The sequence below is a fragment of the Alosa sapidissima genome, chromosome 19, assembly GCF_018492685.1.
Source record: "Alosa sapidissima isolate fAloSap1 chromosome 19, fAloSap1.pri, whole genome shotgun sequence".
Lineage (NCBI taxonomy): Eukaryota > Metazoa > Chordata > Actinopteri > Clupeiformes > Clupeidae > Alosa > Alosa sapidissima.
In genome coordinates this window covers 1,069,197-1,095,625 of record NC_055975.1, presented here as the reverse complement: position 1 = coordinate 1,095,625, position 26,429 = coordinate 1,069,197, and the positions used below count along the sequence as shown (strand labels likewise).

At 45.7% G+C, this 26,429-nt stretch overlaps 1 long non-coding RNA gene across 1 annotated transcript; it reads right to left on the bottom strand.

Moving 5' to 3' along the window:
• Positions 1 to 23,497: 23,497 nt before the first annotated feature.
• Positions 23,498 to 24,542, bottom strand: LOC121693287. The gene is made up of 2 exons (XR_006025458.1): positions 24,327 to 24,542; positions 23,498 to 23,589 (listed from the first exon to the last, which is right to left on the bottom strand). It is a non-coding gene; the product is annotated as an uncharacterized LOC121693287 (long non-coding RNA).
• Positions 24,543 to 26,429: the final 1,887 nt, after the last annotated feature.

The window sequence follows — 26,429 nt, the reverse complement described above, 5'->3', positions numbered from 1 at the left end:
TCTGGGCAAGGTGCTCCCAAAGATTGGAGTATTAGTCATTAAAGACGCCCTGGATCACACCACTAGCCAACAGCGAAAGTTTGTGCCAGGCCTACTTGGAATGAATGCCATCAGCCGCTGTTACCAAGAGCTCTTCAATGAGCATGGGCAGGATCTGTTCCACTCCCCTCCCGTCCAGACTGCAGGTAAAGGATGGACACAAGCTCTATCAGTATACCAACGCCTGGAGCATATCTGTAGCACTGGGTGTATTGGTAAGGCCATAGTACAACCAGGCCCTGCCCTCCGTATCCCAGCTGGGTGCCTCCAGTTTGTGCAGGCTACTTGTTCGCTTAGTCTAGGCCCCATTACATCTTGCTTCCTGGAACCATTGCCCTATGGGGAGGGTAGACTGCCATCGAATCTTCTTATTTCCTCTGCTTTACTGCCTATCATGCGGGGCAAAGTTAACATACCAGTAGTTAATGTCGGGAAGGAAGACCAGTGGCTCCACCCTCGCACAGCATTGGGAACCCTCCACATAGTAGACCCCGCATCTCACTATAACACTGATGAGGATCAGGTAGCCATCATTCAAACAGTGGAAGTCAGCACCACTGATCCTATGGATTTGGCTGCGTTACAGTAGCCAAACCTATCGCCTTTTGAACAACAGGAAGCTAGGGGATTACTAGAGATGTACCAGGGTGTGTTCAGTGAACATGATGGTACCTTAGGTTGTACATCATTGGTCCAGCATGAGATACCGGTGTTGGACACAGCCCCAGTGCGACAGCGTTACCGCCGACTGCCACCATCACAGTTTGCCCAAGTCAAGGCTCATGTCCAAGAGCTAGTGGAGAAAGGCATTGCCCGACCTAGTTGTAGCCCATATGCCTCCCCAATTGTAGTGGTCCAAAAGAAAGATGGAACAATCCGCCTTTGTGTAGACTACAGGCAACTCAATGCCAAGACCCGGAGGGATGCTTACCCTCTTCCAAGGATAGAGGAATCCTTGGATGCACTTACAGGGGCCACATTGTTTTCCACTCTCGACTTGGCATCTGGGTATAACCAAGTGCCCATGGCCGAAAAGGATAAAGAAAAGACTGCCTTTTGTACACCCTTTGGACTCTTCGAGTTTAACCGTATGCCCTTTGGGCTATGCAACGCCCCTGGTACGTTCCAGCGTTTAATGGAGCGTATTTTTGGTGACCAAAGTTTCAACTCCTTGCTACTGTATTTGGACGATATAGTCATCTTTTCGTCCTCTTTCCAACAGCATTTACAGAGGTTAGACTTAGTCTTGGGGAGACTCAAAGAGCACAACCTAAAGCTTAAACTGGGCAAATGTCACTTTTTCAAAGAAAAGGTACAATACTTGGGCCATGTAATATCGTCTAGTGGAGTTGCGACTGATCCAGATAAAATCCAGACCGTACTGCAGTGGAAGCGCCCCACCTCCCTCACTGACCTCCGCTCATTCCTGGGCTTTGCCTCATACTATCGCCGGTTTGTCGCAGGATTTGCGCAACATGCTGGTCCACTACACAAGCTAGTAGCTGAAGTCCAGGGGAAAGGGGAGAAGGGTAGTGCTGCTAAGGCCAAGCTGGGAGATCACTGGGATGACCAATGTGAACAATCATTTCAGAGGTTAAAGCAGGAACTTGTTAGCGCCCCCATACTGAAGTATGCAGACTTTTCACAGCCATTTATCTTAGAAATTGACGCCAGCCATCAGGGTCTGGGTGCTGTTTTGTCTCAAGAGGTGGACGGGAAGAGAAGACCAATTGCTTTTGCAAGTAGGACTTTGCGACCAACTGAAAAGAATATGTCAAATTATAGCTCGATGAAACTTGAGTTCTTGGCTCTAAAGTGGGCAGTGACCGAGCGTTTCCGTGAATATCTGCTTGGGGCCAAATTCATAGTTTATACTGACAATAACCCGTTGAGCCATCTGCAGACAGCAAAGTTGGCAGCTGTAGAACAGAGGTGGGCCTCTCAGCTGGCTGTCTTTGACTTTGAACTGAAATACCGCCCTGGGGCAGCAAACCGCAACGCTGATGCCCTGTCACGTCAGACTAGTGATAATGAGCCACCACCCTCTCAGTCCATCACAGCTGTAACTTCTGGCATCACCGTCCCACCAGAGCTGACCCAGACCATGGTTATATCAGCACAGAGGCCGGTAGCCATGGTCTCCACAGTAGATGCAGCTCCCATCCGCTCACAAGCAGACCTACGTGCTCTCCAGGCAAAAGACCCAATCATCAGGGCCTTTTTGGTTTACTGGAGGAGGGCCCGCCCACCAAATAGACAAGAAAGAACTCAGGAGTCAGCGATGGTCTTGGAGCTCACTCGGCAGTGGCGCCGGATCAGAGACCAAAACGGCATCCTGTATCGTGAAATCCAAACACCACCAGCACGGGATGTGAGTCTACAGTTATTACTGCCCAAAGTCTTGCACCAAGAAGTATTAACCAGTTTGCATGACAACCATGGCCACCAGGGCGTAGAAAGAACGACCGAGCTGGTCCGGCAAAGGTGTTATTGGCCCAAAATGCGCCATGACATTGAAAAGTGGTGCAGAGAATGTGAACGGTGTACTCTAGCCAAGGGAGTTGTCCCCACAGTCCGCACATACTCTGGCCACTTGTTGGCTGCTAGACCACTGGAAGTTATTGCCATTGACTTCACAGTTATGGAGAGGGCCAGTGATGGACATGAGAACGTCCTTGTTGTCACCGACGTCTTCTCCAAATTCACCCAAGCCTATCCAACAGCTAATCAACGGGCGGACACAGTGGCCAAAATCCTGACTGAAAAGTGGTTCTATTCCTTTGGGGTACCAAAAAGAATTCACTCTGATCAAGGCCGTGCTTTTGAGGGAGACCTGCTGAAGCGTCTTTGCAAGCTGTATGGGATAGATAAGAGCAGGACAACTCCATATCACCCGGAAGGAAATGGGCAATGTGAACGTTTCAATCGTACACTCCATGATCTCCTGCGTACTCTGCCCCCGGAAAAGAAGAAAAGATGGCCCCATGCACTCCCACACTTGTTGTTTGCATACAACACCGCAGTTCATCAGTCAACAGGCCACTCCCCCTATGAGCTCATGTTTGGGCAAAAACCTCAACTTCCTGTGGACTTCTTACTGGGGCTACCAACGGAAGATCCAAGCACTTTTGCTTCAGCCGACTGGGTCACTACCCACAAGGAATACTTGGCAGAAGTGTATGCTGACGCCAAAAAACGTCTTGAGGCCGCAGCCGCTACCCGAGAACATCACAATGTGCCTACACCTCACCTCCCAGTGGACACTAGGGTGTACCGTAAGAGCCATCCACTTGGTCGGCATAAAATTCAAGATCGCTGGGACTCCAGAGTGTACAAAGTGGTAAAGTGCCGTGACGGTAAGGGCGTAGTGTACCACATCACACCCGAAGACGGCCTGGGCCCAGATATGAATGTCCATCGCTCCGAGTTAAAGGTTCTACCCAGCCAGGATAAGCAGCCAGTGGACACCCCAGTGGATGTTCCGTCACAGGTTTCGACAGCTAAACAGGGAAATCCTGGAGGTAATGAAGAGGATGAGCATGATGTTTGGTTCCGGACTCTCACTAACCAGCCTGAAATCCGTCAGTCTGGTGATGGTGATCAGGAGGAAACTGTGGATGGACCACCAGCATCTTTCCCCAGCCCCCAAGCGGATGGTGCCCAAGAGGACAGACAAACCCCAGTGGTAGTGATTCATGACACAAGCCAACCGTCTCCTGAAGATGAGCCAGGTACGCCCTCAGCGGAAGACCAAGTAAGACGTCCCACACGAACAAGAGCTGGCCAACACTCCAACCCCTTCCGATTGCCACAGTCAGCAACTCAACATTTGGAGGGCCAGCAGAATGCCATTTGCTCAGTCAACCCCACCCCAAATTGCTATTTCAGGCCTTGGGACTAGAAAGGATAGGATCTCAGGCACCGGGACGGTCGCCTTTCAAAGTAGGGGGAATATGTGACTGGTAGGAGTGGGGTAAGGCTAGGGGGTCACCTGATTCATTCACCTGACGTGTCATTCACGTGACCTGTTGTAGCAGGTAGATAGCTACCGGGTTGCAGGCCCTTTGTTAAAATTGAATGGCGCGGCAAACACAGTGGTGAGGGCACTGTTTTGCGTGTGGATTTTTGACCGGCGGTGATTTAACACAGCAGTACACTGCAGTCATCCTGCCCGTTTGCTCCCCTGGGCTTTTGTGCAACATTATCTGCAGGTAGTAAAATATTTTTCATTGCCTTGTTTGTAACAAACAGTGTTTTACCAACGAATGATTTTGTATGTATTTTAAACCGTAGTTCGCTTGGATTTGTTGGTTCCGAGCAAGAGGTCAGCCGACTAAATGCGTGCAGTTGCGGGGGATTTTAAAGAGGTAAATTAATTAAAGCTGTGGTACATTTTAATAAGGGGAATGTATAACTGTTGTGTATTGACTGTGTAACCTATATATCATGTAAACCATGTAGTGGGCAGGAAACTGATGGTTTTGTTTGTGACTTTCAGGAACAACCTGTAGCCACTGTTTTTCCCACCACCATTGATTGTGTAGCCTATCATGTATTGTGATGCCTTACCTAAACCGACGATATAGTGGTAGCTCGTTTGTATAGGTATCCTAGCTCATATCGATAGTACATCCATACTGGCATCTTATTTGATCTAAACCTATTGATAGTCCATCCACACTGGTAGCTTGCAGTCCTAGATAGCCCACCCACACTGATAGCTGTCGGTGATCCAAACCTAGTCCATTCATACTGGTAGCGTGCAGCCATATTAATAGCTTATCCACACGGGTAGTTTGCTTGGTGTCTTAAGCTAGAGTAGCAGCGGTCATACTGGAGCTGTGGCATTAGGCCTATTTACGTATGTGCGTACTTTGTGTGTGAAACCACCTCCAAGTTGTGTTTGTTTTCTTTATATTTTGGTGGTGAGGCTTATTCTTTTCTTTGTTTTCCTTTTCATCCTTGCCATGATTACTGTGTGTGTGCCCTATTTGGGGGTTGAAATATTTGCTTGAAGATTATGATTTCAATGGTTTGCAGTTGTTTTGTAGTGGGTACCCCATACTGAATACGGCATAATACTACAACAGTATTGATTAGAGTACATCTATCTATTCATCCAGCTTTTATACCATGACAAACTACGTCAAAAAAGTAGTAAAAGTGCTTTATTTTTGTACACAGTCTCCTACTCCATTCATTCAGTTGAATACACCCTAGTGGGGAATTCTGGGTAATCTAGACCTGTGGTTTAATGGTGACTAGGTAAGCTTAATCGTGTAGGAGTCACATTTGTATTAAGGACAATTTGAACCATCTAAAAAATAGCTGTATGCAACCCCTTCTTAACGGGTGTGTGCATAGGCACTAGTTACAATACATAACACAACACATGGCGCAAACAGGATCCTGAAGGTCTCAGCGGTGGAATGGTGAGCTGGCTGAGATTCCTGAATACCAGTAGGCTAACAATTAAGTACAATCAAAGAATTAAATAGCGCGGTGCCTCCACTGTAAAAATACTACACTTACCTTATAGCTCGTGTATAGTGTGTTCCTACAGAATTTAAATAATCAATGTGAAAATAATAATACTAGTGGTGAATGTAGTTAAATGAAATGACCAATACACCCTGTAAATAATCTAATATAACAATACAACATTTATTCACTAATAATAATAATAATAATAGGAATGACCTTTATAATAAACTTCAATGTGAAGCAACAAGGAATCAACACCCTAATATACAAATATACAAGCGTGAGCGAGTGAACAATTCACTCTGAGTGGAACAGGCTGAACCCGAACGTTAACGTTCAGACAGTAAGGCTAAATACACTGTTAGCTTAAGCTAAACAGTTCCCAGTGTGAAAGACAGACAACAATACAATATACATATCATTCAATCACAACAATATACAAATCACAAAATAGTATCATATATCATATGATGCAATAACCCAACCCAAGCGCTGGCCGTTGGAGCTCGTTGGTGCACTGAAGCGAAGTCAGCTCTATGAGCTGAAGGCAGGGTAGCGACCGCTACAATGCCCATCCGACTCGCCGGTCACTCGTGGCGAAGACCGAGTGTGTGTGTGTGTCAGTGTAAGTGTACTCACGAACGAACAGTTTCACTCCACTCAGCCAAACCGACGACCGTTGTCCAGGTGCAGACGGGAGTCAAGCAGCTGCCTTGAGCTAGCCAACGTAGCAGCGACACCAGCAGTAGCAGGGCGGTTGGTCCTCCGGTGGGCTCAGCACCGGCGGAGAAGCAGTCGTCCTCGGGGAGGTGTAGCTCCGGTGGGCCTAGCACCGGAGGTATAAACGAGTTCGTCTCTGAAGGAAAACTGCAACAAGAGCTAGAGTAGCTAGTAGCTAACGACCTGTAGCACTAGCAAAACAGTAAGCTCAAGTTGAACAACAACCCGACGAGAGACACGAAGTCAGTCCACTCCAAACCGATCACAATGAACGTGACCCACTCGCACAGTTCACCGTTCGTGGGCCGGGGTACATAAAAGCACCGCTAAGTCGCCACCGAACAGCACTGACAGGCGGAGCAGGAGAAACAGTGACCTCTCTTCACTCCGGGCAGACTGGAACTCCTGAGCCTTCTCCTCTCTGAGGAGATGGAACCTTCACATTACCCGCGATTTCGCGGGTATAAACAAATAACAAATAATCATTGGCGGAGTATAAATTTCAAATAAAAGCAAAACAGACAAAGACATTGATTGGTTCACACACAGAATGTAGTAAATCACAGTAGTAAGTAAGTTACAAAGCATTCTGGTACATGGAGTAAATACAGTACAGGTTATTAAATTGTCAGCTTTTACAGGTGCTTACATTTCCTTGGACGAAATGTTCCTCACAGTAACCAAAATGTGTCTACTGAGCACAGCAGAGACTGGATGAACTTCGGGCCTAACCTCAAGCTCAGGGGCAGACACACCATCAGTGGCAACAACCTGGTCTACAAGCACCAAAGATTCATTCAGCTTACCAGGAAACTTAGGCAACCCTGAAAGCTGTAGCACCTGTCCAGGCTTCAAGACAACGGGCTTAGACTTTGTGAACCACACCGTACCATGCTTATCTACATCAACGTGTGAGACACCAGTGTACTTAATGGACTTGAAAGCCTCTTTTATCACAGGGTGTATGGTTAGAGTGCTTAGAAAACAGTCTCCAGCCTGTTCTCTGCAAGACTCACTCAACTTTTTCACCAAGTGAGTGTTTGTGCCAACTAAAATGGCTATCCCCTCTTTTGTCTGCGGGTCAGGACACACAAGCGCTAACGTGTCTACCACCTGAGGCACTCCCGTGACAGACTCCGTGAACTCAAGCCTGAGAGACAAGTATCCGTCATATGGGTATTTGTGAGAGCTCAAACCCCATATTTCCAGATTTTCCACTGGCTGCAGTGGCAAATGCTTCAAATACGCTTTATAAAAGCTGCGATATAAAATAGTGACCTGGGAACCACTATCCAGAAGAGCTTTAGCATAAATTCCCTCTATCTGAACAGGCACCTCAGCAGAGGGCCCCACTAATCCAGCCGGCAGGTGTGACTGGCTGTCTTTACTTGGAGGTGCACACTGAGCAGACCGTGTTTTGCGTGACGGTGCACTGCGCCGTTCATGCACTGAGCTCCGTCCTGCCGGCGACCTGGTCATTTTAATCAGCTTCTCATTTACCGATCTCAGATTCTCAGAGTCAGTACAAACGTCCTTGCCATGGCCATCTTTGCCACACTTAAAGCAAAATATGCCAGGCAGAGGAGAAGCTGCAGAAGACTTGGGCTCGCTCAAGGAGACAGCCGAGACAGTGGGCTCTATGCTCTGGCCCACAGCATGCTGCATGACTGGCGTAGTAGCCGGAGCCATGGTAGTAGCAGTCAAAAGTTTTGTCACTAACAATGTCAACTCTTTAACTTCATTCCTCAAACTATCTACCTCAGACGTCACCGGAGTCACAGACACTTGGGAGACAGCAACAGTAGTGGTCACAGGGACCCAGGGAACAGCAGCAGTAGCAGCCACAGGAACTGTTGCACTCTCTCTCACACCTACCCCGTGCTCCTCTTCTCTCACTGCTCGCATCAACTGAGAAAAGGAAGGCGGATCTCTCAAAGTGTACGTCACCCGCATGCGCAGAGCCACTACGTCATCGGTGAGTGCACCTTTAAATAGCTGTTCCCTGCGTGCATGATTCAGGCCTGCAGCATCAATGCCTCCTCTCAAAAGAGCACGATGGAGAAGCTTGTCCAAGCGGTACAAGAAAGCTGAAAGTTTCTCTCCATCTTCCTGGAAAGTATGGCGAAACGAGGTCATAAGATCAGCTCCACTCTCAGTGGACCCATAAGAAGTGTCAAGAGTGGCTAAGTACTCAGTAGCAGTGGCACAGGGATTACTGACCTTCAAGAACCGTATAATGTCTGCAGCAGGCCCACGCAAACTCTCAACGATGCGTTGCCTCTTTTCAGCATCATTACACTGCCATTCCGTAATCATCAGATCAGCTTTCTCCATCCAGACATCATACTCTTCCTCACCAGGGGGGACAGGTCTCAATCCTGAGAAAACCCTCAGTTTCCTATAGCTAGGCATATACAATGCATGGTTACAGCAGTCAACAAGCTTGCCTATGGCAGTTACCAGATCAATACTGACATCAGGGTTAGAAGGCTGATGGTCCATAAAAACAGCTTTCATATCACCCATTGACTTGCCCTCCTGCTGTAACAATGCCACCAGCTTGGCCTCAAACGTATCCCCTTCAGGCACAGGGTTAGCAGGCAGGCTCAACTCAACAGCCTGACTAAGGTCCATATTAAATTTTACAGAGCAAAAATATCAATAGCTGAAACCTAAACACTAATCAAATACAAATTACCTACTGTTTTGGTAAACAGAGTCATCCCAGCGGTGCCTCCATAATGTAACCCGGATGTAAGGAGAATTCCGGTGTGATATTGACCTAAAGTGTATTGAAACATGATACCGAGTGTGAACGTATGTCTCATAGCCCATCTCGGCTTGTCCCCTGCACTCCAAAATCTGGCGCTAGTTAGCCGATGCTACCAACAGCTTTTTCAATAGTGGTGCTTCGGCATCGGGCTAGCCATGCAAATAAATCACTGTTTTACACCCATTTACGAGGCTCAATGCATCTCCACACTTCATTGGTAGACTTCCGAGGGCCCTGACATTTAAAACGAGACATTGAGAACTTTGAAAAAGCACTGGTAGTTTACTTACAAGACGATTTATACAGACAGTATCTTCACGAAGTTTAGCGTTTGCAGCCATCTTGAATTTAGTCACGATAAGTCGAGCAACGAGTAAGAATGAACAGGTATGATAAGGGATCAGATTCCAAAAATAATTAAGTGGAAATGCATGGATTCCAGTTTCTTCCAGTAGCAGGTGGCATGGCAAGTAGGGCCCCACTCTAGGATGGACCCCGTTGACCAATCAATATGCGGATTATGATACCTGATTTTGGATTACCCCATTGGATTATTCTGCCTGCATTCCCTGTGTTGTTGGAGGAATTAAGAACTGTAATTTTGGTTTGGATTTTTGTACACAATCTTCTGTGCTTTTTGGGACTTTGCCTTTTTGTGGAATAAACTCTTAACTAGACTTTCTGCTGCTTCGCAATTGAGTCACACTCAGTTCCTGGTAGTTCAGGGGATTGTTCCAGGGCTACCACTCCGGAGACCCGGGTTCAAGACCCGAGTGTAACAGAAGACTCAACCATGAATGACTCAGCGCAAGCATCAGCCAATGCACCTACTACTGTTAATGTGGTCGCTTCTGAATTTGAAATGATAATGGCAGCTCTCAATAGTTTTGGTGCTACTATGGATACTCATGGGCAAGCGCTTATTTGTCAGCAACAGACTCTAGCCCGCCATGACCATCTTCTTCAGCAGCTTGTTCAGTCAAAGCAGAATCCTGGACCCACGCCACCTGGTGGAAACCCAGGGCAGCCCTTACCCTTTGTTCCGCCGGACCCGCTTCAACCCGTATCACCGCCACCTCCACATCATGGCACTGAGCCACATCTACCGGCTCCTCAACGATACGATGGCAACCCAGGTGGGTGTCGCGGTTTCCTAACACAATGCCAGTTGTCTTTTGAGCTGCAGCCCACTGCTTTCCCTTCTGCTAGGTCCAGAATTGCTTATATAATTACCCTCTTGACTGACAAGGCTTTAGGCTGGGCCACAGCAATTTGGCAGAGACAGGGTCCAGAATGCTTGGATATCATTCTTTTCACTAATGAAATGCTGCGGATTTTTGACCAGTCTGCCTCGGGCCAAGAGGCAGCTAAGCAACTCTTGCTGCTCCGCCAAGGGAGGGACAGTGTTTCCAATTATGCTATTTCTTTCAGAACTCTGGCCACTGAAAGTGGCTGGAATGAGACTGCCCTCATCTCAGCTTTCTTAAATGGCTTGTCTGACTCATTGAAAGACTGTTTAGCTGCAACTGAGTGCCCCAATGATCTTGAGGCCATCATCTCCCAGTCCATCCGTCTGGATAATCGTCTCCGAGAGCGTCGTCGGAACCATACCAGCTTCCAGAGCCAACCTGTGCCACTAAACTCTTCCTGGAACCCTCCTACTACCACTGAGACCACAGAACCAATGCAGATTGGACGAGCACGTCTCTCGCAGGCAGAGAGGGACCAGCGACGAAGAGAGAGGTGTTGCATCTACTGCGGCAAATTAGGCCATTTCAGACTTTCTTGCCCTGAACTTCTGGGAAAAGATCAGTCCCGTCCAGCCGAGGTAGGGCTGTGACGGGGGTCACTCTGTCTCCCGAGCTCCCAGGCGCAGGAGTCTACCTTTCAGTCACTCTGGCCTGGGGAGAGCTGAGCCATTCCTGTCGGGCCTTAGTGGACTCTGGTGCTGCTGGGAATTTTATGGACACTGCCCTTGCCCAAAGACTGAAGATTCCCCAAGCTGAATTAGAGACTCCACTGTCTGTTTCTGCTCTGGATGGCCAACCTCTGGGGAGTGGGAAGGTTACCTCCGCCACCTCCCCTCTTCGCCTTTATGTTGGGAACCATAATGAGGATATTTTCTTACACTTGATTGATTCTCCAGAATTTCCTGTGGTCCTGGGTTTCCCCTGGCTAAACCGTCATAATCCGCATATTGATTGGTCAACGGGGTCCATCCTAGAGTGGAGCCCTACTTGCCATGCCACCTGCCTCTTCTCAGGTCCTTCCCCTGCGCCCAAGTCTCCAGATCCCACCGAGTTGAACAATGTTCCCACCGAGTATCTTGATCTGAAGGAGGTATTTAGCAAACAAAGGGCCTGCACACTTCCTCTACACAGATCGTATGATTGTTCCATAGAGCTTTTGCCAGGAACCAGTCCCCCACATGGTCGGATCTTTTCTCTCTCTGTCCCTGAACGGAGGGCCATGGATGATTACATCAAGGATGCCCTCTCCACTGGTTTTATACGCCCTTCCACATCTCCTGCTGGTGCAGGTTTTTTCTTCGTTGGGAAAAAAGATGGAGGTCTGCGTCCCTGTATAGACTACAGGGGTATGAATAGGATCACTGTACGCAACCGATATCCACTTCCATTGATTTCTACAGCCTTTGATCTCTTACAAGGTGCCACCATTTTTTCGAAGTTGGATCTTCGCAATGCTTATCATCTCATCCACATCAGAGAAGGTGATGAGTGGAAAACTGCTTTCAACGCTCCCTCGGGACACTATGAATATCAAGTGATGCCTTTTGGCCTCACCAATGCCCCAGCAGTTTTCCAAGCCTTGATAAATGATGTTCTGCGTGATATGATCAATCGTTTTGTTTTTGTTTATCTGGACGACATTTAAATTTTTTCCAAGTCACTTCATGAGCATTGCCAACATGTACGTCAGGTCCTTCAAAGGCTCCTAAAGAATCACATTTTCGTTAAGCCGGAGAAGTGTGAGTTTCATGTCACAGAAGTTTCATTTCTTGGGTTCGTCATCAAGCAGGGGCAGGTCCTGATGGACCCAAGGAAGACTAAAGCTGTGCGAGACTGGTCCATTCCAAGGTCTGTGAAGGAGGTTCAGCAGTTTCTTGGATTTGCAAACTTCTACCGGAGGTTCATCAGAGGTTTTAGTTTGGTGGCTGCGCCTATCTCTGCTCTCACCAGGAAAATTGGATCGCCTTTTGAATGGACTCCTGAGGCAGATCAGGCTTTCCGAAGCCTAAAGGAGCGTTTTTCTTCAGCGCCTATTCTGACTGTGCCTGATCCGTCACTGCCTTTTATTGTCGAGGTAGATGCCTCCAGTGTTGGCGTGGGAGCTGTCTTGTCTCAGCTCTCAGCTGATGGGAAGGTGCATCCGTGCGCTTTTTTTTCTCATCGCCTTACACCTACTGAGGCAAGGTATGATGTTGGTGATCGGGAACTTCTGGCGGTAAAATTGGCCCTTGAAGAGTGGCGTCACTGGCTGGAAGGAGCCCAGCATCCTTTTTTGGTTTGGACAGACCACCGCAACCTGGAATACCTCCAGCAGGCCAAACGTTTGAACCCTCGGCAAGCTCGGTGGGCATTATTCTTTGTTCGTTTCGACTTCACTTTGTCCTATCGACCTGGTTCCAAAAATGGGAAACCCGATGCCCTCTCCAGGCAGTTTCTGCCTGACAATAAGGAGGAGGAGATAAGACCAGTTATCCCGGCGGCCAGAATTATTGTACCTGTCCGTTGGGGAATCGAGTCGGTTGTCAGACGGGCTCTTCAGCAGGATCCGGACCCCGGCTTGGCACCAGCTGGAAAACTGTTTGTTCCCAGAAGAGCACGGTCTGAAGTTCTCCAGTGGGGTCACTCCTCACACCTCACCGCACACCCGGGTGCCAAAAGAACTCTGGAGTTTCTGAGGCGACGCTTTTGGTGGCCCGAGATGGAGAGGGAGGTTAAGGACTTTGTTGCAGCCTGTGCTACATGTGTCCAAAGCAAAGACCTGCGTCAGCATCCCCAAGGGTTGCTCCTACCACTTCCAACTCCCAGTCGGCCCTGGTCGCACCTGTCCATGGACTTCGTCACGGGTCTTCCAATCTCAGAAGGTAACACTGTCATTTTGGTTATTGTTGACAGATTCTCTAAAGCCTGTCGTTTGATTTCACTGCCTAAATTACCTTCTGCACTTGAGACTGCTAAAGTGGTTTTTCTCCATGTTTTCCGAGTGTTTGGCCTGCCGCAAGACATCGTCTCTGACAGAGGTCCCCAGTTCTCCTCCTGCGTCTGGCGGGCCATCTGCCGACTCATTGGGGCCACTGCCAGCCTGTCTTCTGGGTTCCACCCGCAGTCCAATGGCCAGACAGAAAGGGTTAACCAGGAGATGGAGACGACACTTCGGAGCTTGGTCGATGACAACCCTTCATCATGGAGCTCCAAGTTACCGTGGGCGGAGTATGCTCATAATACCCTCCAATCCTCCTCCACTGGGCTATATCCATTCCAGTGCCAGTTTGGGTTCCAGCCACCCTTGTTCCCTGAGCAAGAGGGTGAAGTGGGGGTACCTTCAGCGCTGCATTTTGTGAGGCGGTGCAGACGGACCTGGAAAAAGGTTCGTCAGGCACTACTCCGCACTGCCAGACGGAGCCAGGTGCAAGCGAACCGTCACAGAAGGCCAGCTCCTCGCTTCCGTCTGGGACAGAAGGTCTGGTTATCCGCCAGAAACCTACCGTTACGGGTGGAATCCCGTAAGCTTGCCCCACGCTATGTTGGTCCTTTTAGGATTACCCACCGGGTCAATCCAGTCGCCTACAGACTCCAATTGCCTCGATCCATGAAAATCCACCCCACTTTTCATGTTTCCCATTTGAGACCCGTTCGTACCTCTCCTTTTGCCCCAATCCCCAAACCCCCTCCCCCACCTCGGATGGTTGATGGTCACCCGGTCTACACAGTCCGCCGGCTGCTGGATTCCCGGCGGGTCCAGCGGTCTATTCAATACCTTGTGGATTGGGAGGGTTATGGTCCTGAAGAACGTTCATGGATTCCTTCTCGGAACATTATCGACAAGGCCCTGATCAGAGACTTTCACCAACAGCATCCTGATCGTCCTGGGAACGCCAGGAGACGTTCCTAGAGGGGGGGGGGGGGGGGTTCTGTTACGATTATGGACTTTTTTCTGTTTACCTCTAGAGGTCGCCATATCTTGTGATTCCCTTTGCTGTGGTTTTCCTACCTAATTAACCTGTTTAACTGACCCACCTGTTCTCTGTTTATCAGCCATGTGACTTGTTTAGCCAATTCCCTCATAGTATATAAGCTGGTCTTTTCACATTGTCTTTGTTGAGTCTTCACTGAACCTTATGTGAGTAGCCTCGTGGTTTTTTGTCTACTGAGACCTGTATTCTGACTGCTTTGCCTGTTTTTGACCCTGGACTGTTGCTACGTTGTTTCTCCTTTGGATTACCCTGTGGATCTGTTTGCCTTTCCTGGACTGCTCTTGTTGCTAACTCAGCCTGTCTGTTCGACCCTGATTTTGGATTACCCCATTGGATTATTCTGCCTGCATTCCCTGTGTTGTTGGAGGAATTAAGAACTGTAATTTTGGTTTGGATTTTTGTACACGATCTTCTGTGCTTTTTGGGACTTTGCCTTTTTGTGGAATAAACTCTTAACTAGACTTTCTGCTGCTTCGCAATTGAGTCACACTCAGTTCCTGGTAGTTCAGGGGATTGTTCCAGGGCTACCACTCCGGAGACCCGGGTTCAAGACCCGAGTGTAACAGGCCCAGCTGCATCTGATCACATATTTGTGACCGTACTCCTCAACAGGTTAACCGATGGCAACATTAAAAACAATCTAACGTTTAGTGATCATACATGACATAAGATGTCAACAAGCAGGGACATAATGCAGGGCAGTAGTTCTACTCCACAAAACATCTCAAACTCTCAAACTATTTGAGCATGTATACAGGCCATGACAGATTTAATGTGATAATTATGATCATGAACACATTTTATTCAAAATGCATATATCTCACCTATATGTCAGATGCATAAACTCAGAATCTACGTGAACATTAAAAGAAATGAAGAGGTTTAAAAGTAAGTAATTAGATGGTAAAATAGATTCATTGGTAGAGATGATCCATAGGATGAGAACCATCTTAAACTGTGGTAACAGAAATTATACAAATTGAAAGAAAATATTGTATAGTAAATATTTTCTATCAATGGCTATAACTTTTCTTTATTTGTGTGGTCATGATGTTCTATTTGCCTTAAGCCTAAGAAAAGGAATACATTTTCTGTCCACCTCTTTTGCATCTATTTAAGATCCTGACATGTCTTCGACCTTGAATTTCATTGACATCTTATGTGACCCCCCACCCCAACAAACACACACACACACATACATTCCCTCTACTCTCAGCATTAGAGATGTAAAAAGAAGAAAGTTAAATTGCTGAGTGAGAATCAAATAATCACTTAACATGTTTCAGTAGCCGAAGGTCATGATTTGAAAGTTACAGTGAGATCAACAAAGACCAGTGTTGGTAATAAGTCCTCTTTTATTCTCGTCCTCTTCCTTTTTTTGTTCAAACCCCTCTCCGCTCTGTACCATTCAAAGACTAATTGGTGCTTTTGCTGTGACAATGCTTCTTTGACGGAAAGCTCGGCGTCAACATGAAACATGAAAAGTAATCAGCTTTCTTCTGGCACTCTCTTTGTGTCGACGAATGCCAGCTCCTCTGATTTCATCTGGCTCCTTTTGTGCTATTCATAAACGTCTCGCCTCTGATTATTTTGCCAGCCATGCAGGACCTTTTTTTAGTGTGATCAAATCGCATCAAAGTGCATAATTTGTGCACAAGCTGAAAATGGGTCTGTTTTTCCTCGACATACCACGCTCAAGTTATCTCCTAGCAACCCTGTAGCTGTCACCATTACCACCACTTAGCTGACATGAGCCATGGCTTTAAATAGCGTAAGAACTCCCTTTCAAACACCTAAATTGTAATTGACTACAAAGAGAGGTGAACGGGTGCGGGTGGGGTGGGGGGCAGAAACACCTGTCAAATGTGCTCAAATGATCAAGGTGAATGCACTAAATACTAGCAATCATGACAAATTCCTCAGCAGCCTTTTTTGGTTCTATTCTGTCATTTTCTCTCTCTCTCTCTCTCTCAAACTGAAAAGCTGCATGCTGTAATTACAGAGACATCACGCCCTGAGACAGGAACCTATGCTATAATTTTACCCAATTTAGGTAGAACACTGGCAGGCCTGTAATTTGAATCCTGTCTACTTTATGTTAATGCGTCACTGGCACACGGTAAGGCAGTGGCACTTAGGCAAACAGCTTCACAGCCTCACTTCTGCACAAATTAGGCCTACCAGACCTCTGCCTGCAAAATGGCCATCGCCTGACCTATGTATGTATGTATAAATTCATACAGTACATACATATTCATTTCAGAAACCAAAAAAAGACAATGGGTCTGTTTGAAACGGAAGACAGCTGCCTACTGCCTCCCTCCCTACATAGAGAGCTGTCTCACGAGACATGACTTTGGATTAAATGCATCTTTTAAAAAATGAGCGTAGCACTCTAGAATCTTTGGTTAACACTACGGTATGACGTTAGCAAAGGCCTGACGTTAAACTAAATTAGCTTACGTAAGCTAGCAGGCTAACGGTATAAATTAGTTTTACGGCCGGCAGATATATCAGACCAGACGCTATTAATGGTTATAACAATGGCATAATCAGATAGTAAATTGTTTATTTCTCATCTCAAATCTACAAATCTAAGCAAAATAAGGTCACACAAATGACATTTTAAACAGATTCAGCAGTCATTACCGATGTCATCCGCCATGTTTGTTTACCTTTCACAGCTGTTTCAGACGCTGCCGCAAGAGATTATGGGTAGGAGGGAGCATGAGGTGTGCATCGATGCTGCCTCCAAAAATGACCGTTATTTGGGAATTCTAAGATATCTTAGAAGGCAGCAGAATTAGTTTTTTCGGTTTCGAACCGCATTTGCTGCCTTGCTCCCCAGTTAGATATCTTAAAAGGCAGCAACTTTACCCGTTTCGAACACACCCAATGACAATGATTTGTGTCTGAGTGTTGAGTTTTTAGCTTGGAATGTCAATATGACTGTAGCATGGGGTAATTACTATTCCAATAATTTATGCTTTGATGTAAGGGCAACATTTGAGATCGAACGAAGGAATCACATTCAGCTTGTAAATTCTGAAACTGGTATAATAAATCACTTTGAATTGCATGTCAGTGTGTGTGTGTGTGTGTGTGTGTGTGTGTGTGTTTGAGAGATGAATAGATATAGATAGATAAATAAATAGATAGATAGATAGATAAATAGACAGACAGATAGATAGATATTGTAGACTGTAGATAGTAGATAGATAAATCATATTTGTGTATGTGTGTGTTCTTGCACTGTAAGAGTATGGATGAGTATCTCTATGTAACATTACAGAAATGATAAAGTCAATAGCATAAAGAAATACTTTAGGCAAAGGTCACATGGTCATAGGTTAAGATCATGCAGGTCACCGGCCCAAGGCGGCTTCTTAAATGTCACACAAAAGGTCATCAAATTGATAGGGAAAAGCAGAGTCACTTGTGCTGGGTAAAAAATACACGCCTCAGGGGTGAGAGGTTGTGCGCCTCCTCTGGCTCAGAGTTTAAATGGGAAATATATGTTTCTCTGTGGCACTACAAGGTGGCACAGCTCCCCTATTGCCTGCCATTTCATTTCTTAGTAATGAGATGAAGTGTGGAGATTCTCTTCTTCTCTTTCTTGTCTGTTTTTGGGGAGTGTGGGAAGAGAAATACTTCCTCTATCTTAGACATGATGCTTCAGAAAGGGAGGGGAGTATGTAGGTGTGTGTGTTTGTATATTGTGTGAGTATGTGTATGCGTGCATGCGTGTGTGTGTGTGTGTGTGTGTGTGTGTGCGTGCGTGTGTGCGTGCGCGTGAGAGAGCAGGTTTTTGTAGGTGTGTGAGGGTGAGTATGTGTTTGTGTGAGAGGGTGAGTATGTGTGTGAATGTTCTGAGCTGGGTTAACCCTTTGATGATTAATTAAATATTGTTCCTCTAGGAACAAAAGTGTTGCGAAATACAGTATACATGTACAAAACTAAATACCGTAATTTATAATTAGTCGCGGCTTATACATTGATTTTGCTAAACCTCATTCAGCTATGAGGTTAATACACGGGGGCAGTTAATATGGTATTAATATGGTTTTGTTTCTTTTAACTTGCATAAAACACTGTCCTGCGGCTTGCAACACAATGCAGCTAATACACAGGAAATTACTGTATGCTTTTCACAATCCTAATCCTAACAATCCTATAGCCAATTGAAATTTAAAAAGTAAAAAGCTTTCTTTGTGATTTATCCCCAGAGCATTTGAACAAAGAAATACATTTCATTAGAGATTTTTGTGTTATATGACCCACAAAATTTACTGTATTCCATACACTCTACTACACTCTTCTGATGAACCTTTTTCCAAAGACGTCAGAGATACTGGATAGAAAGCATTACCCGAAGGAACAGGACCCTCTGTTGGGACCATGGAGGTATTATATATAACTGGAGAGAGTGACTAAGTCCCGCCCCCATTCATTTCAATGGACCATGCTAGGCTAGCTACTTCAGCCAAAAAAGTTTGAAAATGACCGCAGCCCTTTTACAAAAACAAAAAAAAATATTTAATTGGTTGGGATAACATTTTGGGAATGGTGGTATTTTTTTATTATTGGTATAGTTTATTTAATGTGATGTTCATATGTGATAATAAACAATGCAAATCAATGTTGAGTCACTTTAGGCTACAGTGGGTCCCAGTTAAGAATTGACATTTCATTCACCATCAAGGTGATTCACGCAGCTGGGTGAAATGTAAGTACAACTGCAGCCGCTTGGGGGCAGCATAGTCCGCTGTGGCGTTCCACGGTCGAACCGGGCGGAGCATTCGACAGCAAGGGCTGTGATTGGCTGAGTTTTCAGTGCGTTTCTCTGTGTTTTTAGCAGCCCCTGCAACATGCTAGTCCACTGTAGCCTATAAGCTTTGTACATAATGTTAAACATAGTTTTGGATTCAGTGGCAAGATGTCTTGATTGTACAGTGCCTGTCTCAGTAATGTTTTAAAATGAGAGCTTCGTCAGCTGGCAGTAGGCTACTTTGTCGGCAGTCATGAGAAGTTCGCTTGCTAACAGAACATAAATATGCTGCCCAGAAACCTCGTGAATAGTTCTACTGATTTGTTTTACTACACTAACGATAACGTTAAATATAGCCTTTGCCTACAGCATCTCCTTAACAGTAATGTTAACAACATGACAGCATTCATATGACAAAGGAAAACGAATTCGGTCACTCAAGACTGTGCCACAGCAACCAGTGTAGGCTACAGTCCTACCCAATAGGCCTACTCGAAGCAGATAGCGTTCGAGTGGGTTAATGCGCGTATTTCCAGAACAGTTCTGCAACTTTCAGGCAGTTCTGAGTTCGAATCTAGGCAGGAGCAGAGCCATATAAATGCCTAGGCCTATTGTTATAATTTTTTGTAAGGTGTTGCTCCTGGCAATACTTGTTTATATGACGTTTAGTGATTAGTCGATAGCTGTTTTTGGGACACGTTAAACGTTCTTGATAATGAGCGCATACGGGGAGTAAAACGACTGTTACGCGCTGTTACAACTGTAGGCTACAATGATTGCAATACAAAAATATGCGCGTGTTAGTTTAGTTAGTTTTGTGATGGTTGGCGCAGAAGGAAAAAACACCGAAGAAAACCGGGGCCCATAACAGATTGCGGAATAGAGCTCATAGGCCTCCACTGCCTAGCATTCTCCTAGCCAATGTCCAGTCTCTTGTGAACAAAATGGATGAACTAAGAGCGAGGATACAGTTTCAAAGAGACATCAGGGACTGTAACATTCTATGCTTTACTGAGACATGGCTAACTGAACTTGTACCGGACAGTGCCATCACTCCGGTGGAGTTTTTCTCTGCTGCTCGCTCTGACAGGACTGAGGAATCTGGAAAATCGAAAGGTGGCGGTGTTTGCATCATGACGAACAGCAAGTGGTGTGATCCTAGAAATGTCACCGTTCTCTCAAAGTCCTGCTCGCCTCATCTAGAACATCTAGCGATCGTCTGTCGACCCTTCTACCTGCCCCGTGAGTTTACTTCGGTAATATTCAACGCTGTCTACATTCCTCCACAAGCCAACACAGATGCTGCGGTTTCAGAATTGCAAGAAGTGTTAAATAGACAACAACACACGCACCCTGAAGCTGCGCTTATTGTGGCCGGTGATTTCAATCAAGTACATCTGAACCGGTCCATGCCTGAATTTATTCAACACATTCACTTCCCTACACGTGGTGACAACACACTGGATCACTGCTACACACAGTTCAAGAACAGTTACAAAGCGAAGTCTCTACCAGCTTTCGGAAAATCAGATCATGCCGCTGTTTTCCTACTGCCTATGTACAAACAGAGAAGTTGGACGGACCCCCCAGTGACGAAGGAGGTCAAGCGCTGGACTGACCAATCGGAAGCCAGGCTACAGGACGCCCTTAGCAACGTTGACTGGGAGATGTTCAAGACGAACTCTGCTGACATCAATGAGTTTACGGAAGTATCATTGAGTTATATCAATATGCTAACTGATTCCATCATCCCAACTGTAAAGATCCGAAGCTTCCCTAACCAGAAGCCATGGGTGGATAGAGAAGTGAGAACGGCATTAAAGACACGCACCATGACTTATAATGCTGGGCTTATTTCAGGGGATATGACGGATTACAAAGCAGCATCTTATAGTTTACGTAGTGCTATTAAAGATGCTAAGCGGCGCTATAGAGACAGAGTTGAAGCTGATTTCTTGGAGGGTGATCCAGCACGAGTGTGGAAAGGACTCCGAACCATCACTGGCTTTGAAAGAAAGTCCCCTCCTATGATGAATGTGAGTAAAGCCCTCCCTGATGAACTTAATGCTTTTTATGCTCGCTTTGACATGAAAAACACAGACTATATTGGACTAGCTGCAGCATGTGAAGCAAATGAGGATGCACCTTTCTGTGTCTCTGAGGTCGATGTGAGCAATGCCTTTAGGAGGGTAAATTGTAGAAAAGCTACTGGACCGGATGGAATTTCTAACAAGGTTTTGAAATCCTGCGCTGCTCAGTTAGCTCCTGTGTTCACTTATATCTTTAACACATCATTGGCTCAAGAGACAGTTCCTACTTGCCTCAAGCAGTCTGTTATTGTTCCAGTACCGAAAAACAAAAGTCCATCATGTCTGAATGACTACCGCCCAGTAGCCCTGACGTCTACAGTGATGAAGTGTTTTGAGAAGCTTGTGAAAAACATTATCTACTCATCCCTCCCTGCCTCCTTCGACCCCCTCCAATTTGCTTACAGAGCCAACAGGTCTACAGAGGATGCCATCTCAAACCTCATGCACACCACCTTAACTCACCTGGAGGAGGGGAATGGGAATTATGTGAGGATGCTGTTCATTGACTTTAGTTCAGCATTCAACACGATAGTACCTCTCACCTTGGTCACAAAGATGAAGGCCTTAGGACTGAACACCACCCTGTGTCACTGGATATTTGACTTCCTCACCAACCGTTCACAAGTGGTTAGAGTGGGGGGTCTGACATCTGACTCATTAACCATCAGCACTGGTGCTCCCCAAGGCTGTGTTTTGAGTCCACTGCTGTACAACATCTACACACATGACTGCAAAGCCAACAGTAGTCATACCTCCATCATCAAGTTTGCAGATGACACAGTGATCTTGGGCCTGATTAGTAACAACAATGAACAGTTCTACTTGGATCAGGTTGATGAGGTGGCACAGTGGTGTCAATCTAACAGCTTGACACTGAATATCAATAAAACCAAGGAAATGGTAGTGGATTACAGAAGGCAGCAGCAGAACTACAGTTACACCCCACTAATGATCAGCGGGCAACCTGTAGAGAGAGTCACAAGTTTTAAATACCTTGGTGTCCACATCACTGAAGACTTAACATGGACTGTTAACACTCAATATGTTCTGAAGAAGTCCAGACAACGACTCTACTTCCTTCGTCAGCTAAGGAAATTCAAAGTTTCTACATCCATCATGAAGGCCTTCTACACTTCAGCGGTTGAGAGTGTTCTAACTGGTAGCATCATCACCTGGTATGGGAACTCCACAGTTAGAGATTGTAGTACTCTGCAGAGAGTAGTGCGCTCAGCTGAACGTACTATAAGAACTCAACTCCCTGCTCTACAAGATATCTATTCCAGAAGAGTACTCCTAAGAGCCCAAAAGATTCTGAAGGACTCTTCTCATCCTAACAATGGATTATTCCTACCGCTGAAATCAAGAAGACGCCTATGTAGTCACAAAGCCAGAACTGAGAGACTCAGGAGAAGTTTTTATCCCCAGGCCATCCGAACTCTGAACTCACACTATACTGACTTTGCACACATTCACTCCTCAGCACTCTCAAACATTTCCCAACTCTGAACTCACACTATACTGACTTTGCACTCATTCACTCCTCAGCACTCATGACCCCCCCCCCCCCCCCCCCCCCACACACACACACACACACCCACACACCCACACACACCTACAAGACTTTTAGCACTTTTACATCCCTCTCCCTATGCTACAGACCTTTTATTTATTTTCTTATTTCATCACACGTCAAAACACACACACACACACACACACATCTGACTTTCTCCAACTTTTGCACACTTTTTATTTATTATTTTTGATTTCTCCTCCATCTACCCATGTCCTTGATTGCCTAGCCTTTCTTCATTGTCTTCAGGATCTTCTCCAACACACATCCTCTACATACTTACAGCACACTGCCCCCACCTACCCACACACACACTACACACACACACACACAGTCACTGCTCCACTCCCCTCCCGCCCACACACACATCTTCACTGTCATCACTCACATACATTACATACAGTACTCTGCTTGCAATAGTAAGTCCCTTGTTTGTACTTTTGCCTCATGTGTTTTCAGGTTTGAGGGCTTTTTTGGCAAGATTGACCTTGGTTAGACTTTGCATATGTTATTTCTCCGTATGGAAAATAAAGTCAATTTTCGACACACGTCCCCAGACGGCACACATAAATCTTACCGATGTCGGGCCGATGAATGCCGTTACAGTCTAGAAGACATCGCATAGGAAGCGTTTGCTCATTGGTAAGACATCGCCGGGATGTCAGCAAATCATCGAAAACGACAATGAGCCAATGTTTCAACGACTCATCAAAGCTATGCCCACCCCCGGCTTATACGACCTTTATTTATTTAGGTCGGAACTTGAGATTGCACATTTTACACTAGGCTATAAATGATTAGATCTATAAAGACACAAGAAAGATGCCAGAAATATTTTCAATTCATTTTATTGAATGTTTAAAAAAGTCTGAATGATGAAAAAATGCTGTTAGAAAATGTTCCCCCAAAAATCAGGTTCTTCTCCTGCAAGAGACAAAAACAACAATTAATTCACCGCAACACTTTCTTCTTTAAAGTCTACCCTTACCGATTGCTGTTAATGAATTTTCATAGATGCAGAGAACCACTACCGAGCTCGGAAAAATAGATTTCAAACCCATTAGAATTACCTCAGCTGATATTTCAATCAAGCAACGCTAATGCCGTTACTTGGCTAGCGCGCTAACACCGGCCAAAACACGAACTCTGGAAGTGACTAGAGAAAGTTGCGACTGAAACGTAGCCTATATTTGCTTTGGGAACTTCGGCTGATGCATATATCTGTGCATTTCCTCTGTGCAAAGGCGTTATGATGACACGACCAGCAGGTTAGCTCAGCCAAGACAGTAACGTTAGCTAATAGCCTAGCCCCCACTCCTCTCCATACAAAAACGACAGCCTTTCCTGGGTTAAGTCTCACGGTCAAATAATAACTTGCTATTCTTACACCCAAGCATATTGCTGTCCTTGTACCGGTAATCATGGATGCTGTAGTGTTAACATTTCGCCATAGCCGCTAGCTAGGTTTAACATATTTTCCAGTGTTAGCTCAACTAGCTAACTTGAATTAGTTCACAACGAAGTTGTAATTACCCCAAAACAGCTCTTTATAAAGTAATGTACACCAAGTTATGGCTTAGCCTAGCAGGCAAATATATAAACAGTCATACAATTGACACAATGCCTATTTTCTGACAATTTACATGAGTGAATTTACCAACCTGAAAATCGCTGCTCCAGGAGGCTGATCTGACGTGCCTGGCTGCCTGCTACACACGCAAAAAAAGAACAGATAGAGCGGGATCTGCGTTGGTAGGAACAATCAAAAGCCAACATACATGGAAGCTGGGGTAAAAAAAAACAGATAGCGGGATCTGCTTTGGGTAGTAGGGACGATCAAAAGCCAACATACATGGAAGCTGGGGTTAAAAAAACAGATAGCGGGATCTGCTTTGGATAGTAGGAACGATCAAAAGCCAACATACATGGAAGTGACTTCAGGCCGATACCCCTGCGACATTATTATATGGGAGGATTCCATGCTGATCTGAAACCGACATCAGGCAGATGTACTATGTGTGCTGTCTGGGTCTGTTATTAGTTCAATAACAAGTGTTCCTGTGACTAGTGAAACTCAAATGATTTTAGAAATATTTAGCCAAAGCCAAAACGTGTTAGAGAGAAGGAGAGACGCCGGTGCAGCTCAGATGTCTTCTTAATTTGTTTATTCTTTAGTAAAAGTTGCAGAACATTATTAAACTTTGATTAACATTTCGATGTTCGTTAGTCAAAAACATCGACACATCGAAACGTTAGTCAAAGTTTAATAATGTTCTGCACCTTTTACTAAAGAATAAAGAAAATTAAGAAGACATCTGAGCTGCACCGGCGTCTCTCCTTCTCTCTAATATATCTGTCCTGGCCTGGTTGCACCGGATTGTCGCCAAACGACAGAAGCGCGGAGAACCCTCCTTTGTCTACCAAAAGGTGTTACTTTGTGTCCCGCGCTCCCCCACTGCTTGTGAAAGCAGGGGGTGGGGGAGGGGGGCTTAACGTGAAAAAGCTTAATGTCCCAAAACGGCAACAAGTCATAATGGTAGGCTACAGGAAGTGGGGGGAGGGTATGGGATGACCAGAGCCGTCTTCGCTGTGCTATTCAGAAAGCATCTTCTATTGTCTCTCCAGGCACACACAGCTCGTTACCATATAGTCTACCGAGTGCCTTAACAGATAGGCTCTGCTCTTGGGTTTGGCCTCACAGCGAACTCAACCCTCTTGTTGCTTGCAGTTTGTTAAATAAAGCAATGCAGATTACATTATGTATTTCTGATTAATTGCGTCTTTTGATGTCTTTTGCAACATCTGCTTGTTAGGCTGGGCTACTGTCAATGTCCTGTACAGGTAAATGTTCAACAATTGCTGGTGTAGGCCTACAGGCTATAATCAATTAGGGACTGTTTGTTATTTATTTAAGGGGCTACCGGAGGAGTTTTGGGAGCGTTAGTCAAAAAAGACGTGACCCTCCCTCGCCAGCAAGACATTTTTCTATGACTCTCCAAAGTGATTGAGAAAAAACGCATGACCCTCCCCAGTCCCAACAATTTATTGATGCCTTCTGTAGGCTACTGGGTCAATTTGGGAGCTTGCATACGACACCTTCCTTGAAAAGGCTGTCGTTTGCACAATTTCACAAATAATCACCGACCGAAACAAACCTGTCAACTTTTCCCGGGTTTATCGCGTATTTTAACTTTTTCCTCGCTGTCTTAGGAGGAGCTGCAGGGCCGTCGCAAGGGGGTGCGAGGCCCTGTGCGAACTTGACAGATAGTGTGATGCCCTGTGCGAACTTGACAGATGCATGAACTTACGTGCATGAAATCATGCGATAGCTTACTTTACACATAGCCAAGGCTACCGTCGGTGCATTTTAGTAGCCTAGTCTAATAAGCTACACCAGCTTGTCTTTAAGAGGAGAAATTGAATAGCCTATAACATGGGTTCCCAAACTCCATCAATGTGGGCCTCCCCTCTGAAAACAGTGACACCTCTGCGCCTCTCCCCCCCACAACAATCATTTTCAAATAATGATATTCACTTCAGTTAAGCCACTTAAATCGGTGCTATACTATGCTATGCAATGAAATGAGTTTTCATCATATTTTTGACGTTTGGCTTTGTTGCCCATATCAGGCTCGGGCCGAGCAGCAATAAAATGTGACAAATCTGTCCATTTTACAGTAAGTTAGCTATCGGAACGTCACATATTACCGTCACGTATGTCCAACCTCTTACGTGTATCTGTCACTTAATATTCATTTCTATAC